The following is a 21,582-nucleotide window of genomic DNA, read 5'->3' as shown; positions in this document are numbered from 1 at the left end:
CTGACCTTGTGAGGCCACTGGCCCCTCATCAGTTTGTTGCATTGCCCCCATGCTGTGCATGATTTTTAACAGTGCATTTCCTCTTCTGTTTTCCTCCTGTGAATCAACTCTCCTGGCTCTGTTTTTCCAAACCCTATCTCCTTCCCTTCCTACTTTCTAGTCCTGTGTTCTCTATCACCTATCCGAATTCTGCATCACAGAAATATAAAAGTGAGAAGGACTATATTCATATGAAGTGGGGGGTATTATAGAAAAAAATGAGGAGTAATCTAAGTGAACAAAGCCCCATGTTTTGGGTTTTGGTTTTGGATTTTATCAGAGGAGGGGTAAGTTGTGAGCATACCTGTTAATAGTTTTTGTCTCGTCATTGAGTCAGATATGGTTGCCTCCTTCACACCCTGCGGTATGATGGGAAGGAAGAACATACTAAACCATCAACCACCATATGATATGGAAAATGTTATGACAGAATTATGTGCAGGTAATTCTGAGGGCATCTCAAAAAGTATCAATTTTAGCCCTAGTTTAGGAGAAAAAGGAACAAGGGTATGAGAGAATGATTAGTGGTTGTGATGAATACATTTGAAATGATATATTTTTAAGTTTGCTTGGTAACTACATGTCACTGTTAATTGGAACCTGAAAGGGAAATTAGATGACAAATTTAGTAAGCTCAGGACTCACCATAGAACACATTTGATTGGTGATCAGGCTTCTTACATTGGGGATATGGGCAAAATGCCAGCCTAGATGGATTATAACTAGCACAGTGTCCTTTGCAACTCCGAGCATCTTTCTTTTTCTAGTAGTTTTTATACAAATTTATCTTCTCATATGATCTTAATGAAGATTGACTTTTTAATCTTTTTTAATATTTATTTTTGAGGGAGAGGGACAGAGTATGAGTAGGGGAGGGCAGAGATAGAGGGAGACACAGAATCGAAGCCGGCTCCAGGCTCTAAGCTGTCAGCACAGAGCCCGATGCGGGGATTGAACTCACAAACCGTGAGATCATAACCTGAGCCAAAGTCGTATGCTCAACAAACTGAGCCACCCAGGAGCCCCAGTGAAGACTGATTTTTAATACTGCCATTTAATGTGTCTTATAGCATATGAAACCAAAAACGTCTTCTATTGAAATGTTACATGAACATGGAAGAACAATGATATTGAAGACAGAAATGCAATGTTAGATTTGTGTGTATTTGAATAAAAAATGTTTACACTGATAGTTTAAACACAGATAAATGAGAAGATTTTCACCTTGACCTTTGTGAATATGAATGTATATGTTATTGCTTGACATTTTGGGGATGTGAAAATAAAACAGTCATGATTTTAAGTCATCATAGTTAAAATGATTTGAAGATACAGAGTTCTCAAATGTTAGAAGAATCATAAGGTTTCTATTAAAAGTTGTACTCTGAATCCATTCGTAAGTTACGATAACAGAGTGCATCAATTATGATTAATTTGCATTTCTTTGAAAACTGACCAAACATAGTCCAAGGGAAGTCTTCTTTATTACATATATATATATATATATATATATATATATATATACACACACACACACATATATACATACACACACACACACACACACACATCTCATTGCATCAGAATGTTGTCAGTATTCTTTCATGCTGAGGAAAATGCTCATTCCCAAGTGTGTGATTACAGATTTAGGATTAGACTCATCACTTCCATATCAGTGTGAATTAAATTTGCTTATTAACCTACGGATAACTTTGGAGAAGTCAGCTCATGGAAGAACATACACACGTTGCACTTATTATTTCAGAAGCACTTTGTAATTACGTTGAATTCCTTTGCCAACCCCCTCCCTGAGCTAATGAGGTTGGGTACTGCTGTGGCTCTTTGCTTTCATAAAATTAAGTTAGAGAGATTAAATGACTCTAAAATGACTCTTGTTTCATCTTGCCAGGTCATTTCTGAAGGCTGGACTCAATGTGGGTCTAAATTTTATAGGTGGTGTTTGGGTCACTTGATAAGACCATTATGTTTCTCTTACTGAATTTTTGTTCTTTTCCTGATTTATGGAGAGAGATTCTTGATTTGTGCTGAAAGAATTAAACTTACCTGATGCTTATGTTACACATTTTATTTTCACTGTTACATTCTACTCATTCTGCTCCTGTCTTTCCCTTTTCCTAGATAAATCAGCACTTTGATGGGACTGATTGGACTGAAAAGGCAAGGCTGAATGAGGTAAGCCCCTGGGGGAGCTGCCATGAACACCCACATGTTCTAGCCAACAATCTTGGGGAGAATCTAAATTTAATCCATCTGGTTTCAGTGTGCTCAGGTCCTATCCTGCCACCCTCCTTGGTCAGACTCCCAGAAACAATACAGATGGGTAAATCCATTGCTGTTTTGGTCTGTTGGGCTGAATTTGATCAGCAAAATGTGGTAGAGTGTGCATCTACAGAAAATACATAGTCGATTTATTTGGGATGGTTGGGAATTACCAAGAAAAGGTGAGATTGTAGGAAAACCTAGCTGGATTGTAATCCAGGACTTTGTCCACTGGCTGGAGGACAGAGAACCCAGGAGGCTACCAGGTCTCAGAACCATTTCCACCCATTTTGCGGGGAGATGGCATGACATCCTCTCCAGTTTTCAGAGTAGAAACAGTCTAGACACAACACATGCTTTGAAACCAGTTCTGGAACAGGAAAATAAAAAAGGGACTAGACAGGGCCAGAATAAGACATAGGTCCAGTGAGTGCTGGCTTCTCTGGTAGCATCTGGGTTCTGGGAAAAGCCTTTAAGTATATTGGCTTTCTGGACTTGCTATCTCTGGTTTTAAATTGCTTTTCTAGAGTAAATTAAATATATTTTGCTTAAAATAATTGAGAAACATATAGGTAACGTTTTTAATATTTATGCTTGTTGATCTAATTCAGTTTGGGGTAATCTCTTGTAAGGGACTCATCAAAAAAGAGTATTGACATTTATATTTAAAAAATGTTTACTGTGGCACTATTTGTAATAATAAAACATTGGGGAAAAACTCTACTACCGAGTAATTCAGGCTTGTTACCTAAATTGTGGCATAGCCATCTAATGGAGTATCACGTACCTGTTAAATTATGATTTTGAAAATATTTCTAATCCTAATAGATAATATTGAAGCAAGAGAAAAAGCAGTATTAGAAATTATCTGTATTAGATATGACCTGTATTTATGCATAGAAATTAGATGGGAAGAAAATGCAGCCATTGGTCGATTCTCAGATGCAGATGTATTCCGATTTTATCATCTCTGATATCAGCATGTGTCTTCCAATTAATGGAACCTTCTAGTTATAATTGGAAGCATTTTGTTTTATATTTTAGGGGTACATAAAATAAGGTTGCATCTCTCTATCAATAACATCTTAGATTTGAAAACATAATCAGTATGCCAATAAAATAGGGTCAAATTTTACTAAGTGGTATTACTATGCACTTTTTCCCACAACGTGCACACACACACACACACACACACACACACACGTTTAGAAAAGAGGTAACTCTATTTCAATCCACTAACATGGTGTTTTGTATACTCTGACCCAGAGAAATTTTAGTTTTTCTAGGATCATTTATTCAACACCCTAAACAAATTTGTAGGGTCTACCTTGGTTGAAAATTCCTGTGGCATCAAATTATTTTTACCAGAATTCTGTTTGGAAATCAAAACTACTTAGATCTATCTGTGGACTTTTCCATCTTCCAATAACATGAGTCCCTTGCTCATCCCAACTCACTCAAAGAATTCTGGTGTGTGACCTCCCCATCAATTTCTCCTCAAATCTGAGTCCCTTTCTCTTTCCCTGTTCAGTCTATTGTTCCCCAATGCCATCGTTCACTTATGTACATAAAATATGCTAACAAATGTTCCTCATGGGGTCTGGGAGCTCAATGAGATGGATGTGGCTTAGAATTCACAAAGTCTTAGGTTTAAAATCTGCTTCTGTCTCTCACTGATTATGTGACCTTGGACAAAGAACTAACCTACCCTTACAGCCCAGTTTTTTTCTTCTGTACAGAGGAAATAATAGTACCAGTCTCATAGGAACGTTGTATGTGTTTCATGAGATAATGTATCTAAAGCAATGAACACACATTCCTATGTTCAATAAATATTCATTTTGCTCCTTCTTTTTATTGATATGTGTTTTTGCCAAATAGACATGACCCACAGTTTTCTAAAAGGGTGCTCATCAGTGTACATTTGATTCATCTCAAGTCCAAGACTTCTCCATGCGTTTGCTACTAGGAAACCTTTCTAACTACACTTCCATTTTCTTCTTTCATGAGAAGACCCAGACGTCTTTTCAGAGGTCTTCAAATTCCTGCTCATACCCCACAATACCCTTTCCTCAATTCTGTTATTCTTACAAGGCCAAATTAACTCCCTCAGATTCTTGGCTGACTTCACCTCTGCTGAATAATTATTTTCTCTGCACCAACGCTTACAGGATTGAGGCAAATGGAAAGGGTGAGGAGGTGGAGAAATGTGTGAGATTAGCAATACGATTCTCTGGTAAAAAGCAAAATCCCGGGGCAGACACCATGGACTAAAGAAAAGTGGGTTCTCCCTAAGTGGCTCCAGTACAGTATCTTGAACTTGGACATCTAATTTTCTTAGGACCTCTGCATCCTAACTACCAGTCAGTTGTCTTATCTGCTAACCATCATCTTACTTTATGTTCTTTCTTACCCATGTTGGCCTTAATGGTTTACATTCTAACCCTGAGTTCTCTCTACCACACCTCTCTGATTCAGCCCTATATTTCCTCATAATATGCTCAAATGGTTTTCCTTATATCCGTCTTCTTAAAAAATTCAATTTAATCTCAACTTCTCCTTACATTGATATTGGGACTGACTTTATTCATTCCTTTTCTAAAACTTGCCTTATTCTGTTGTACCAGAGAGCTCAGATGGTATAGGTGAAAACAGGGAATCAGAAGAGCATACATCTACCTCTCTTTAGAAGGAATTGGAGAACTCAAATAATGTTGAGGGGAAAAAAATGCTGCTTTATAGTACATCTCTGCAGGAAGGCTAAATGGTCTTATACTGGGACTGTTATAGTGCTGTCCAGTAGGAAATTTTATTTTAAAATCTGGCTCCTTCCTGCCAACACTTTGGCATGTATAACTCTTTCCCATTACTGAAAAATGCTGACCTGAGAGGGTGAACTGTAACTAAATGAAAAGCATCACAAAGGACTTTACAATAGTTAAGGGTTAACAGTCTACGAAAACAGAAAAACATGAAAGCTTAGGAATAAGGCCCTCTAGGAAAAAGCAAACATCCTGGGGAGAGACAAGAGGGACAAAAGAAAATCGAGTTACAAAGGAATGGAATGCCATTTCTGGACATAGTGCATTTATTCCCACCACCACAGATGGTTCAGGATTATGGCTAAATTCTTTGATGAGGAGGAATTGGAATTTAGTAACAAAGTTTATAGGGTAGGCTTCAATGCAACCTCGTGTTTTACTTACAACCTGTTCTAGAGAGCCAACATTCGTCAAGTGAAGACAAGCAAATGAAAACAATATATGCAATTTATGCCACAAAAATGATAACATTCCCTACTATTTATTAATCATTGTCAGGCAGTCCTTTGAGCACATGCATTCTTTCATTCCATTCTACAACCATCTCTGTAGCAGCCCTGTTTCTCCTAGGTTTTTCAGTTGGGAAAGCCTGAGGCTCAGAAAGGTAATTTAGCTTGCCAAAAGTCCCTAAGTTAATAGCAAATAGGTTTTGGATTTGAATGAAGCACAGTTTAACAGTGTATACAGAGCTCTTAATCAGGAGGCCATATTGCTTTGCATATGGACTCAATGTGAAGAGTGGAGACAGGATTTACTTGGGGTAGTATGGAAGGGTCAGCTAGAAAGCCTGCAGGAGTGATTAAGTGTCAAGTTGCTTAAGAAAGTGCAGAAAGCAGTAGCAATTCCTGCTACCCCACGCCCCTTCTCCCCGTTTCTGCCCATTACTACCCCCACCCAGTCTTGTCTCACTACACTCAGTATTTGTCCCAAGGAGGCCATGCCAATTTCCCCCTTTCTCCTGCTGAGTAGCATGTTTATATTTTTGTTATGGAGTAAATATGTCCCCTCCTGAAGCTTCCCCACACTCCTCCCCTGAAGAAAAGCAGCTATACTTCGTTTGCTGCTTGAAATGTGTGAAATGTGATTGTGTTTACTTTTTGAGACTGAAACCAATCACATACAAAAAATACCTTTTTAGAGGAGAAAGATGTCAGCTCTAGCTGCATTCAAATATCCAATCTTTTCTGACTCACATTGAACAACCTTGAGCAAATCATTCTCTGGTTTCTTTTCTCTGCTTGTGCTGTACAAGCAGTGAGAAAGGCTGCTCCGAACATGGTAAGATCGCTCAAATATTAAAGCTTTTTACGCTCTTTGCTTCTGTTCATTCTTTCTTTTCTTTTGATCTAACAAAACTTCTTAAATTATAAATTAGAGAGTTGAAGGGCTTTTTCCCCCTTTCCAAGATAAGGGAAAAATTTATGACTTTAAAAAACTGTTAGTGGCAGAGTGCAACAGACCACATTAATATTTTCATTCTGCATGTGGCACGTGATGCCCTGAGAAAGATGCCGCGTTTAGGATGATTTCTTAAGGATTTCTGGGGGTTTTCTAATACAGTGAAGCAAGCCAGTTGTTTTTACCTGGAAGATGAAATATCTCCAGTCCTCTTTCGATGGCTTTCAGATTATATAATCAGCCATTTTACGAAATCCAACTCTGTTTTGCCTCCTCAGACTTTCTAGTAGATCAGCTGGTAAATCATTACTTTTCACCCTTGACACAAATGAGAAGAAATGAATAGTAAGTCAACCAAGGTATAATACAGTGGGCGAGATGGAGATGGAGTTGTTTTCCGGAATATCATTTTCTGGACTACCACTGGCTAGTCATTTTGACAATTTGTCTTATTTGTTTTTAAATTTTCTGATACATAAGAGTGTAACCTCCTTCAGGATACATTTTTTGGCTGTTTTGCCTCCTCAGTCTAGGTGGCCATCTTCTGAGCTCTCCTTTCCTGATGTACACACCAATATCAAAGCATTCATCACATTGAAGTATAAATAAGCATTTGCCTCCACACTAGCCACTGAACTCCCTGAGAGCAGGAAGCCATGCCATTTCCTATCTTCATCTACCATTACAGTGTGAGGCAGAGTAGATACTCAGTACATGGTTTTGGAAATAAACTGAACTTGGCTGTGCTTTAATGGAAATATGATTAATGATGGGGATATTTGTCCAGGACGTTTTATCTCACTGCATGGAAAGAAAAAGTTTAGAGGCAAATTCCAACATACAAATAAAATGACAAACATGAAAATAGACTCAAGTATTTCTTCCCTTCCTTGAGCCAAGAAAGAGTGCCAAAATCTCATAAGAACAAGTTGGCCCAAACTATGCCTATGTTTGGACAAGTCAGAAAAATAGTGAGAATAGGATTTTTTTTCTCACTACACCATTCCTGAAACAGAATTAAAAATAAAGTATAAATATGGGGAGTTAACAGAGACACTTAACTTCCAGGAAGAAAAAAAATTAACAATAAATAACGACAAGCACAGAAACCCTTAGATGGTCTTGGCATGATGATCTCAACATTCTAATTTATCCTGCTATAAACAATATTGTTGTGCAGTCCACATTCCTGACCAAACAGTTGACGTATGGTGTACTGAAACCCTCAGTCATCAGGACAAGATGTGACATTAACAAGAATGCTTCCCTATATTAGAATAACACTTCGCAGTTTATAAATATTTCCACATATAACATCTGAGTTCTTCCTCATCAAAATTTTATATGGCAGAAGAACCATGTCCTGCTATCTTATGCCCATCTTAGAAATGGCAAGACAAATCCCAAGTGCCTCCCTCATGATCATAAAGCTTTAAATCCAGCTGTGGTGCTCAACAAGAGGGCTGACAGTCAGCCATGCGATGCCATAGCAACAGGCTGGACCCCACCATCTCAGACACTCAGTCCATCACCAAGGATTGATACAGATAATCAAGATTTGTATTTGACTCAGATCGAATACAAATTTAAGAGAAACAGCTGAGTTCTTGCAATTCTGCAAATATTTTTTTTAAGCACCTTCTATGAGGTAGGGTAACATAGTAAATGTGTAAACCATTAAAATAGATATTATTTACTGACTTTTTTATATAGTTGCAAGCTTTAAAATAAAAGAATTTACTGGAACTTCTCATAACACTACACAGAGCCAGCATTATTATGTCTATTTTCTACAACATGTCTGAAGTGGCACTGCTATAAAATGTTGAAGCTGGAGCTTCACATCAGTTCTGCCCGACTCTAAAGCCCATTTCAGGACATCATCCTGCCTTCCTGAAGATGCAGCAGAGGATGTTTCTCATTAACAAGACTCTTGGAAAGTCTCAGTAGGTCTTTGAGGCAAAATATGCTTGAAATAAAACATTATTTTCAAGTAGTAGTCATTATCAGCTCATAATTGAAAGCAAGCTTGAAGAAATGCTACAAACCAGTGTCTTCTGACACAGAGCTGTCTGCAGACATGTGGTTGTGGTTCCAATTCTCACTTTGTAAACAGTCAGGTTAAGCTGATTTGTTTCTTCCTTGCTTTTGTTTCTTTGAAATTGATGTCAGCTTCATTCGTGGTAGGAAATTGGTTGTTCCATGGTATAAAATCACATGTTTGTCTCACCTATCCAACTGAATTTAAAATGGGAAGACTTGCCTTGCGGCAATTGTGTATACGATTTAAATAAGTCACATGTATCTGAAGATAGATTAATTTGGTCTAAAGTTATTATGATGCAGGGTTCCTGCATGCCAAGTACAGGATATGATAATGGAAAGAATATGGGGCTTCAGGATCCAGCTGTGCTCTCTTTAAAGCTGAGTGACCTTGAGGAAGTCATTCTTTCACTTGGAACCTTGGTTTGTTTTCATGTCGTTACAAAGATCAGATGAGATCTACAGGACTCTAAACCTGAAGTTGTTTTATTACCATCATCATCTCTGTCATTAACAAAACAGTATTAGGAAAAATATTTTGATAAAAGAGGAACAGTATTTTCACTTAACAATGTTTTTATGGACATTTAGATCAACTTACTCATGGGAAGAAATAGAAACAACAGTCAGCAAAATGGCAAAATCTACAAAAGATTTCTGCAGAATCATAAGTCTCCGCTTCCTCTCTCCTCCCTGTTGCTCATTGCCTAAGGAACGCCTCTTCCTTTCTGCATTCCTTTCCTCTCTAATCTCTTTACCCCAGCAGAAGAGCAAAGGATAAAATGATTAGTCTTTCGTGCTCACGGTTGCTTCATAGGGTTATGGTGTGGTGGAACAGGGGATGGTGGCAGAGTGAAGCTAGCACCTAACAAGCAGTTAGCCAAGCCTCTTAGGAAACGATTCGGAGATAAAAGGGAAGAAGGTGACACAGATGCACTGTGGTCAAATAACTTGAAGGTCAGGGAATGGCCGACAATGAAAGAAAGATGGTAGGACTTCAAGTGTGGCAGGAATCCTCTTTTCACAATTACAGAGAATGGAAGCTTTTCCACCGTCACAATCTTCATTTGAACAAGGAGTATAGCTTTTGTTTTATCTCATAGGGTAGACGTGAGAATTACATGAAATAGTATATCTAAAAATTGTGTTGAAAACTGTACAGTTCTGTACAAATATCCCTATCCCTTTACCCTTATCCTTTCTTTTCCAAATATGGCTCCTTGAAGCTCATCATGGTTTGCCTGTCCTGAAGCCTCACTACTTTTCAGGTGTGGTGTGCAGTATTTCACAAGAATTAACTTAATAATCACTTCTTAGCAAACTGTTCTTATAGATCATTAACATGCTGATCTACACTTTTTTGTTAAGTATGATTTTTTTAACTTAACCTAAAAAAATCAGGTGCAGTGATATCAAAATAATTTTTTATCGATGTATTTGACTTTAATTTATGCAGATATATAGTGAAACCTTGGTGTTATATTGAGGTCTATAGAAAAAGTAATCAGCCTTTGGCAATAGACAGCAAGGATATCAGGGATTAGACTTCACATGATGGTGTTTTTACACATATGAAATTATGTTTCTTTGAACCATTCTTTTTCCTTGTTCTCTCTGCCTTTCTCTCTGTGTCCTTCTCTATCACAAAATTTTAGAATTTTAGAAATTCACAATTTTAAAAAGAGGCTAGGATCTGGATGCTGATGATAGTGATTGGAGGCTTTTGAGAACCACGGTTAATGACTATTGCTGCAAAGAAGACATTTCTAATATACAATGTGTGCTTTCTAACTCATAAATTTCATTAATTAATGAATAGCTGGAAAGACTTTTTTTTCCCCAATCTTGTTAAAGTTTAGACTCTGAAATGTCACAGTAGCTCCTAGACCCCACATTTGCTTGTTCGCTGTTAAAAAGTATTCCCTCATTGAGGCTGATGGTGAGAGGTCTCGTTGTGAAGTCAGAAGTAGATCTCATCTGCATTTTGTCAGTGTATATTCGAGTCCATTTAACGGTCAAAGGCAAAGACTGATTTCTTCAGTCTGGGAGCTTTTCTGATTACAGTAAGAAAGCATGTCAGTCGAGTCTACTCACATATCTTTGTTCCACTACCTGAAACCCGGTCACGACCTAGTGACTTTGCCTATCTGAGCTTGTGTCCTTGTCAGTGTCTGAAAACTGGGACCAGAATATTGGTCTGAATAGTATTGTGAGTAATGGATGGAATGGTGTATGTGAACATGACCAGCACCTGGCTGGGGCTCAGGAAATGTTCAAACCAATGAAAATCCACTCAATATTGACATTATTTTCATAGTAAAGAAAAATTCCTTCACCTGTTCAACTCCTCCTCATTAGTAGGATGAATTTGGAAATTGAAAGAAGTCACTTGGAAAGCTCAGGATTCTGGCTACCTTAATTTTATTTAATCTGCCTATGAAAGGGTCTTCAATAGCAGAGAAAATGGGAAGACAGCCAGCTCCAAAGGTTAATGTATTATTAAATATTTTCAAAAATATTACCTTTCTTCCATCTACTTCACTCTTCTTTGTCTTTGATACTTAAACCCTAGGAGAAAAGTAGGAAACACAAATATATTCCCTTTCATTATGTTTAAGTTCTAAAAATAAAGAGGCTTTTCTCATTAGAATAAACCATTCTCATATAGTAATAAAGGAATTTTGAATGTGAAATGATGAAATGTTAAGATTAATAAAATAATGATTATAAACAATGTGATAGGTAATGCTATTGTTCCAATACAAATATATCAGCAGCAATACTATTTATTTTTATATTTGAACAGCATGTTACATCTCCAAAATATCTTCCCATGTATTATACCATGCAATGATCATAAGACGTAAGAGAAGCAAGTATTATTGTACCCATTTTATTTTTTTAAAATGCTTATTTATTTTTGGCAGAGAGAACACAAGCAGGGGAGAGGCAGAGAGAGAGAGAGAGGAGAGAGAGAGAGAGAGAGAGAGAGAGAATCTGAAGCAGACTCTAGGCTCTGAGCTGTCAGCACAGAACCCAACATTGGGCTCGAACTCACAAGCTGTGAGATCATGACTTGATCCGAAGTCGAGTGCTCAACCAATTAAGCCACTTAAGTGTCCCAATTGTACCCATTTTATAAATGAGGAAACAAAGGCTCAGAAACACAAAAATTATTAACTGCAGAGGTCAGAGCATGAATTCTGCTCAATAAACCTGTTGTTTTGTTAAAAAAACACAATCATATAAATAATCCTAATATTTTAAGTCTACTACTCTTTTTTTTAAAGTATCTTTTAAAAATTTTTTTAAATGTTTATTTATTTTAGAGAGAGAGAGAAAACACGAGTGGGGAAGGGGCAGAGAGAGAAGGAGACACAAAATTGCAAGAAGGCTCCAGGCTCTGAGCTGTCACCCCAGAGCCCAATGTGGACCTCAAGCTCAATGTGGGGCTCAAACTCACTAACTATGAGATCATTACCTGAGCCAAAGTTGAACACTTAACCAAATGAGCCACCCAGGTACCCCGTTATGTCTACTACTCTTTTTTATTTCTCATATGAAAGGCAAAATAAACTCAAAACAAGAACTTTTCAAAAGAATATATCATAAAGCAGTTTTATTCAGAAATTATTATAGGCTTTTTTTTTTTTGTATTTTAAAAACAAAAGTGGATGTTATTCATGGTGCTGGTCCTCTACAAACCTGAAATAAAGACATAACAGGTTAGAAAAGTAAGTCGACGAGTGCCTGTTCTGTGCTAGCTGCTGCAAACATAGGCTATTTTGTTTAATCTTCATACAGGGTTAATATCTCTTATCTTGACTTGACAGATGGGGAAACATGTACTGAGAGGAAAGTGCCTTGCCCAAGTAGACATGGGGTTAAGGGGAAACAAAACTTAAATTAGAAATTTGATTCATATGACTTGAAGAATAGCACCCTTTTCTCTCCAAAGCTTCCTGCCTCCCTAGAGAGAGACAAAGTGTTTGTCAGGTTGATAGCGCCCCTGCTGAATCCCTTTCCTTTCTGTGGTGAGGAGGTCCAGAGAATCTCAGGTGCACTGTAGCTTCTGTGATGTTTTTACAGTAAAGAAAGCAGGCCTCCCTGTACCCTTTGCTGTATGATGAGACAAACAGCGTATTGTTCCAAGTATATACCAGCCTGAGGATATTATGTGTAATAAGGAAAAGAGAGAGAAACTTGCGTCTAAAAAACAAAACAAAACAACGGCAACAACAACAGCAACAGATAGACTAGGGGCTGAGAGTATCTATACCTACAGATGCATTCAGTGAAAACTGGTTAAGTCTCATGCCTTCTGTAAAGGCAGATGACTGGATCCAGTTGTGAATTGTTAAATCTAGGAGTGCTTTTCTAAGGAAAAAGCTATCACTTTTAAGGATCATTGATTCATGAATCCCCAAAAGAAGGGTATTCTCAATTTTACATCCTCCAGAGATCTTTGAGCCACTCTGCAAACCAATACCTGGATGGCATGGACAGAAACTAGATGGAAATTAATGGTAAGCAAGCTGACCACTGGGAACACTGGGTAGCCATTACCTGAGCCACTAAAACTCCAACTAAGAAACCAGAACTCCTCTTCTTTGCACATGAATCACCAAGCCTTTCTTGTATTCTTTGGGATTGCTTTGGAATTAGCTCAGCGTTTTATTTTGCCTCTTAAGTGTGGGATAGTGAGTCATAGCTTTGAAGTCAGACACACAAAAATTCAAATCTTTCATTGCCACTTACCAGCCAGAAACCAAAACTGAAACCCACAGTTATGTGGCTCCAGAGTCTTTGCTGTTTCTTTGAATCACATTGTCTTGAACAGTAGACATGTCTCAGCAACTTGTTGTGATATCTGATATACCATCATTGGAAACGATTTATGGTTGAAGGAAAGGAAAACTAGTATTTATTGGATGCCTGTGTGCCCATCTCTCTGCTAGGCACTCTCATGTGTATGTAGGCATTTGTTTTATATTTGTGTCTAATGTATTGTATACACACACATAAACACATGCTCATATATATACATGCATACACACACTTATATATAAATATCTTATATAATAGACATAATAACCCTGCAAGTGAGGATCAGATGAATTAAAATATACAATTGACAAGTTGTTGCTAGATTATGGTTTTAGAGAAGCTCGATTCCAAAGATAAAGTTTGTTCTACCATAATGTGCAGCTTTAGGATCAATATTCCTCTCAATTAAAAGAAAAAAACGGACAAGGTTTTTGTAGTATAGGAATACCTAGAACAATAAATTAATGATGGTCTCCAGTGATGTCTGTTAGCTCTTTGGAGGGTAAAGAGAATTCTTTGTTGTATGCTACACTATACTTGATGTGCGGTGAATACACAAGAAATGTCTAACACTAACAATCACTTAGAATCTATTAGCATCTGGGCTGTGTCAGAACTCTACATGTCTATAATTGATATTTTACAGTTAAAATATCATGAATATTTATTTATTTATTTATTTACTTACTTACTTACTTCCTCCCCCACCTCGGGAAGTTCATAAATTACAAATTAGAATGGTTGACTTCAGTTTTGTGGCTTCTCCTTAATTGCTTTCATTTTTTCTCCAGCAATGAGACTTCTCTGTTGATTTTTAGTCAGGATTTTAGCAAAAATATGAGTCAATATTAATAATAATTAGAAATTTTCCACCCCTTTTATAAATCCTATACTCTCTTCCCTCTTGTACTTAGGGTACTCCTACAACCCAGAGCATACATGAAGAAGTAAAGCCAAAGGTGTGTAGAAAGGAATTCCTTTGAAATACAGATGGGATAGGGATACACCTGGGGCTAGAGACCAATCTTTTTGGCTTACTGATTGAATCAGTTGGTTCTTGATAATTATACAAGTTACACCTCTTTCTTCTTTCCTTTTCTTTTCTCTTCTTTTCTTTTCTTTTCTTTCCTTTTCTTTTCTTTTCCTTCTCTCTCTCTCTCTCTCTTTCTCCCTTTCTCCCTCCTTCCCTGCCCTTTCCTTTCCTTCCCTTCTTTCTTTGCTAGCTTACTTCCTTCCTTTCTTCCTCCCCCTCTCTTTCTCTTTCTTTCCCTCCACTCTCTCTCTCTCTTTCTCTCTCTTCCTTCCTGTGTACATATGGAAGGGGAAAGTCTACTGGCAATCTAGAGAAATAAGGTGAGGTTTAGAGACTCAAGGAGAATTAAGCAGTCTGCAAGGTGCAGAATGTAAAATGGTGGATGCAGAATCTGAGATAATAGTGTTATGATCAATCTTTCCTTTGTTTTCAGTTCCAGTCATGACAATATTATATGTCTTTTTACTACCACACAGCAGAATCAAATCCCTAGCATATGTATTGCATATTGCACAGTTTAATATCTTGGGATATATAGGGATCTCTATATATCCGAGCATAGTTCTGATCATTATCATGTTGTTTAGCATCTCTGCTATATCAGGATATGTTGGATGAAACACTTGGGGAGAAGAAGGAAAGTTGCAAAGTGGAAGGCATATGATCACCCCAAGGTTATGATAAACAATGTATTTTAGATTAAAACATGCAAATTCAAATTTTTAAAGTCTTTTACTTAAAAGACTAGATATGGGGTGCCTGGGTGACTCAGTAAGTTTAGGCTCCAACTTCAGCTCAGATCATGATTTCAGATCATGGGTTGTAGCCCTGTGTTGGGCTCTGTGCTGCCAGCTCAGAGCCTGGCACCTGCTTTGGATTCTGTGTCTCCCTCTCTCTCTGCCCTTCCCCCTCTCATATTCTCTCTCTCTCTCTCTCTCTCTCTCTCTCTCAAAAATAAATACACATTAAAAAATTTGAAAAATTATTTAAAAGACCAGATATAGACTTCAACTAGTTATAGACTCTTTTAAAAAAGAAATTTTGGTGGAATCCAGGGATTCCCTCGTAGAAAATAAAAACTGTTACTCAAATGACATCTATGTAGGATGAGAGAAAGGAAGTGAACAAGAAAAAGCTAAATAGGAAAATGAAGGGGAAAAAGCAGGAGGAAAGAATGAGGTGAATGGGAAGGGCCACTGGGAGGTGCTTTCCACTATGGTTGGAAATTTAAACTAGAAATCCCATTTTGGAAAGGAATGCCAAAGAAGTTAGCTGGTCCAAAGGTGTGTGTCAATCATGAGAAGGAGAAATGTAGGCCTTGCCTCACAAGGCATTAAGTGTGAGAGTTGCAGTTCAGATCATCTGTCACTTCTGGGGCCCTTGTCCTTTCTAGCTCACCGCCCTTCAAGGATTTCTCACTCATCTGTCTATGAGCTTGTCACTGGAAAGCCAATCAATCAGTACCTGTGGAAGAGAGAGGATGGAGGAAAGAAGAATGAAAAAGAGGGAAGGATGGGGGACAGAGCCAACAGGAGAATCAAGGACCCAATAAGAAGTATATCCATGGAGAATTCATTATATACATTTTCCATTTTATAGGCTATGGCACAACCATAAAGGTATTGCTGAATATGCATTATGGTTTGGCATGAAGACATGTTCATGATAGAATAAATGGAAAGAAAACAAGTTAAGCTCAGTATTGTAGCATATTTGCTGCTTGTTTAAAATATGTATAGAAAAAGTAGGGAAGTACATTTCACAGAATGTCAGCAATTATTTTTGTCACAGTATTCTTCCCACTTCTTAATATAATATCCTTCATAACTTCATGGTAACATAATAGTAATAATGGTATTGAATCTGAGAGAAAATAGGAGTGTCCTGGACAAGTTCTAGAGAGATGTTGCCATACCTTGGTCACATTTTTCCTAGATACCTCTAGCATCTTTACGTGTGCTGGATGTGTCTGTTCACATCTGGAAAACCTGCAGGGGGATACCCACAGATGTTCTTTCGCCTTTCACCGTTGTCGGGTGGCATTTGGGTATTTTTCCCTTCCGATAGCTGGCACATGCTCTCCTATCTCAGTATTTCCACTGCATTTTAACCAAGGTTTCTCAGAAGGGGGAAGGAGAGGAATGTTGGTAAAAAGAATTTGGTCCCCTTATAAAAAAGGGGGCCTAGTCCCTGCTCAATCCAGTCACTTCCTAATACAAACTCCTTGTAAGTACATTTTCCCCTCTGGGATCTGCAATTACTCTTAGGAGTGGTGCTGTTAGCAGTAACCCAATCCCTAGTGTTAGGGAATCACACTGACTATTTCAGGCCACTTAGGGACTATATCAAATGCATGCGAAGCACAAATAAGTTTTAATGAATAAGCAAGTGGATAGGTAAGTGAAAGAATGAATGAATGAATGAATGATGATTTGAAATCAGAGGTCTTAAATGCAGTTCACCTACAAACCATCTTTACTACTTTACCATCTACCATCTTCAAAACTCAGCTTTTTCACAAAATAATTATAGTAATACATGTGACTCTCAGAACTATCAGGAGATTTAAACGCGATAACATGTAAAATATTCTTTGTGCGCTTTATGCATCAAAACATGCCTCTTACTTGTCTGTAACATGGCTCTTTATACTTTTTTGCTATAATAATTTTCCTGTGTGCATCATTTTCGCCCAACAAGATTTATTTAAACTCCTTAAGCATCTGGTCACAGTCTGGTTGAAAACTGTCTCCCTTTTTTTTTTTTTTTAAATCATATTATCTTGCTCTGTAACTGGTTGCCAATAAATATCTTATTTGTTTTATTTATAAAATGTTTATACAGCATCCAACACTATCATAAATATTCTCCAAAAGTAACTCATTTAATCCTCATTGCAACTCTGTGAGGCAGATACTATTATTATCTTCTCATTAGTGATGAAGAATCTAGGGTACAGAGGGGTTAAGTAACTGTCTACCACCACCCAGGTAATGAGTAAAGAAGTCAGAATTTGAACCCAGTCACTCTGACTCCAAAGTATATGAGACAGATTTTAAGTGTTATTAAATCACTAGAATGTTCATAAAAGGACTTCTTTGTGTGAATAAAATAAATACAATTTATTAAGCCACTTGTTTGTGTCAGGCACTATTCTTAGGGATTTATATCCATTATCTGATTTAATCCTTTGAAGAAAATATCAATATCCTCATTACCCTTCCTCTCCCACTTACATAGGGAAATATTTTGTAAATTTTGAGAAAAAAAAGCGTATCTCCATAATAAAGTTTTATTGAAGAACATTTAAAAAATCATAATTAGATTTGGGGTAGTAGCCTTATTTAGTTCAGACTAATTCACTTCATTCCCACTGGGGCAGGTGCCTGTGGAGGGACTCAAGATAGAAGAGGTAAGTTACAACCATATATTTGAAGTGTTAAGACTCACTCGTGCTGCCCTAAATATTTCCCAGAAAAGTTAAAAGCAAAGACAAGTGTATATGGGTCCCATATCTAGAGTAGCAATCTGAGCAGAAAAGAGGACAGACTTGAAAATCAGACTTTCCTGGATTTGAATCTTGGGTTACTCTTCTAACTGTGTGTGTTCATAGGCAAACAACTCAACTACTCTTAATCTGTAAATGGAGATTAATAACACCTACATATTACAGCTGTTGGATATACAAATGCAGTCATGCAAGTTAAAGGGCCAAGGAGAGTGCTAGGGAAGGGGATGAGCTCCTGCAAAGGGAAAGGTGAGAAGAGTAGCCTGTAAGAGACTGAAAGAAAGTCCAGAGCAGGGCGAGAGTGCGGCAAGTGACAAAGTCAGCAGGGATCCTATTGTGCAGAACCTGGTGGGCCAAGGTAAAGATTCCTATTCAAAGCAGTGGTACACTTTGAAGGGCTTCTAAAGAAAGAAGTGGCATGCTCAAGTGTATTTATTTATTTTTTGAAGTTTACTTATTATTTTGAGAAAGAGTGCATACAGGGGAGGGGCAAAGAGAGAGGGAGAGAGAATCCCATGCAGGCTCTGTGCTAATAGCATGGAGCCCAATGTGGGCTCACAAACCATGAGATCATGACCTGAGCCAAAATCAAGAGTCGGACGCTTTACTGACTGATCCACTCAGGCACCTCCTCAAATGTGTTGATTTTTTAAATAACTCTTTGGTTCAAACTATGCATGCATAAATTATACAGTTTTAATCTTTGCCCATTTTGACTTTTTACTAAGTGTCAAATACTATACCAACTTTTTTTTCTCTTACATTACCTAGTTTAATTTTCATATATCCTGAAAAAGAAGAACACTTAACCTAAAATATTTTACACTTTACAAGTGAGGAACCCAAGTGATAGTGAGGAAAACTGGGGTTTAAGTGTAGGCTTACCTGACTCTAAGTGCTCTCGACACCATCTGTCAAGTATAGTCGCTGAACACTCACTGCCCTTAGAGAAGACGTGAGTGGTAGTGGTAGGGGGGTAGACAGGGAATACCAGGGTCTCTGTTGCTCTGTAGGGTCTCTGACAGATATACCTTATTATAAGCACCCCCCAGTGGGTCACGTCTGCATAATCCCCTCTCCTTGCACACAGCTGGAACCTGGAACTTGCTCCAAGGCAATTTGGCAAAAGTAAAGGGGGTGTTCATTCCTATGAGAGCATTATGTTATGTAAGACTCTGCGTTAGCAGACGGGAGCACCAGCTTCTCCTGCTGGCTTTGAGGAAATAAGATGCCATGATGTGAGAAAGCTATGTGGCAAGGAACTGGGCGCAGACTCCAGGAGTTGAGACTGGATACTTGGCTGACAGCAAGAAAATGGTGGCTCAGTATTACAACCACAAGAAACTGAATTCTGTGAACAGTTACCTTTGAGGACTTCAGAAGAGGACGCAGATATTTGTGCCTGGACTCCTGACCTGCTCAGGATTCAGTGGCTGTAAACTCTTACAGCTTCTGGTGTATCAAAGTGAAAAAAGAAATTTTGGCCACTAGAAGAGTAATATCTAATTCAAGGATGTCCAATACGCGGAAAGAGAGAAGAAAAGAAGAGATTTTCCAGAAAGGAGTCACACTTCAAGCCACCGATAGGGTACAGATTAGAATGTAAGAGGAGACAAGATGGGTCACCTGTAAGTTGACTCAAGAAGCTATAATTCTTTTTTATAAAATAATTTTATAAAGGTATAAGTCTTTATAAAATTCTTTTCTGTTTTTTTTCCCTTTCCCAGACATTCTGTGCTTACCTTTAAGAGTAATTTTGGATTCGGGGCATCTGGGTGGCTCAGTTGGTTGAACGTTCGACTTCCGCTCAGGTCATGATCTCACAGTTTGTGAGTTCAAGCCCTGCATCGGGCTCTGTGCTGGCAGCTCAGAGCCTGGAGCCTGCTTCGGATTCTGTGTCTCGCTCTCTCTCTGCCCCTAACCCACTCACATTCTGTCTCTGTCTCTCTCAAAAATAAATAAAAACATTAAAAAATTTTTAAAAAAAATTTTGGATTTTACCTTACATATTACAGGAAGATAGAATTCCAGATATTTATTTTTTGTCCCATCTGACTTTTCTTTAGCTGCGTTCAACTGTTTATTTTTTATCTGCTGAATAGTCAGCCTGAGAACATATGGGATAGACGTATGTTCTATATAGCATGTTCACAAATAAAATAGAAATCTTGAGCCATTAGCTAAACATCTTCATCCACATGTAGGGTGGCTCTGTTTTTTTTTCTCTTTTTCTTGAAAAATGATATAATAGGGGCACCTGGGTGACTCAGCTGGTTAAGTGTCTGACTTTGGCTCAGGTCATGATCTTGCGGTTTGTGGGTTTGAGCCTCGCGTAAGGCTCTTTGCTGACAGCTTGGAGCCTGGAGCCTGCTTCATATTCTGTCTCTCCCTCTCTATATGCCCCTCGCCTGCTCATGCTGTGACTCTCTCTCAAAAATAAATATTAAAAAAATGATATAACAATATAATAATAATTTTAACAATTTGATGAACTATACTATTTTCTATATATGTATTTTTTCTAATCATTATTCATATGTATTTTTGTGTTAGAAAGTAATAGTCTTGGGGTGCCTGAGTGGCTCAGTTGGTTGAGTGTTCAACTTCGGCTCAGGTCATGAACTCATGGTTTGTGGGTTCGCGTCGAGTTCTGTGATGACAGTTCTGAGCCTGGAGCCCTGGTTCGGATTCTGTGCCTCCCTCTCTCTCTGTTTCTCTCTCTCTCTGTTTCTCTCTCTCTCTCTCTCTCAAAAATAAAGATTTTTTAAAAATTAAAAAAAAAAGAAAGTTATAGTCTTAATGAGAATGCTTTCAGCTAAAAGAAACAGCAGCCCCAATTAAAACTGACTCGTTTATAGGGCCTGTGATCTCAAATATCAGGAAGTCCAGAAGCAGAGTGGGCTTATTTAATGTCAGTTTATTCAAGGTAAAAAGCCAGTAGAGGTATAAAGGTACTTTTGCCAAAACAATTTTTTTAAGTGGTTATAAAGGTCAAGGTTTCAGGTTTTTTCCATCTCTACAAACTGCCATAGTCAATTTTGGTTTCATTCTTTGGTTGAAAGATGCCTGCAGTGTTTGCAGGTGTCACATACAGATAGGATGGTGAGATGAGGAAGCAGAGACAGCCCACATCATCTTGTAACTTTCTTAAGAGCAAGGCTATTTTTTCATAAAAGCCTCCATCAGATTTCCATTATAGCTCTTTGGCTAGATTTTACACACCTTTTCCTAAACCAGTGCTGGTGAGGAGAATGGGATACCCTTAAAGCAAGCAAATCGATCTGGAAGTTGGCTGCCTACAAGATGAGGCAGGATGATAGGGGAACAAACCCAGATAAGGCACCAAAGTAGAAACGGATTCCGGGTGGTGTCCATTACAACATGCATTGCATTTTTTTTAAAGAAGCTACTTTCCTACATTATCTTAGAAAAAATACTCTCCTGTTGAAATATCACAATTTACTAACCTTTTGCCCTAATTCTTGGTTTAATTTCAATAGGTTTATAAAATAAAATGTGACATCCTGGCATTTTCTAACCTGCTCTGGCATTCTATGACAGTGATTTCTGGGGAACTAGGGTGGGTGAGATTTTTTCTATGAAGCTAGTTTTGGGTATACTAGAAGAAAAAG

The 21,582-nt window shown here is 37.9% G+C and overlaps 1 protein-coding gene across 1 annotated transcript in view; it reads left to right on the top strand.

Moving 5' to 3' along the window:
* TENM4 (teneurin transmembrane protein 4) overlaps window positions 1-21,582 on the top strand; it is a 2,883,939-nt gene that overhangs the window by 1,138,779 nt on the left and 1,723,578 nt on the right. Inside the window, 1 exon segment of the mRNA XM_053900128.1 lies at window positions 2,179-2,232. The gene's annotated coding sequence lies outside the window, so the exon portion shown is untranslated.

The sequence above is a fragment of the Panthera pardus genome, unplaced genomic scaffold, assembly GCF_024362965.1.
Source record: "Panthera pardus isolate Hobbes unplaced genomic scaffold, ASM2436296v1 HiC_scaffold_12, whole genome shotgun sequence".
NCBI classification, from domain to species: Eukaryota; Metazoa; Chordata; class Mammalia; order Carnivora; family Felidae; genus Panthera; species Panthera pardus.
Note: the sequence above shows the minus strand (reverse complement) of the source record. Positions and strands in the feature narration are given on the sequence as shown.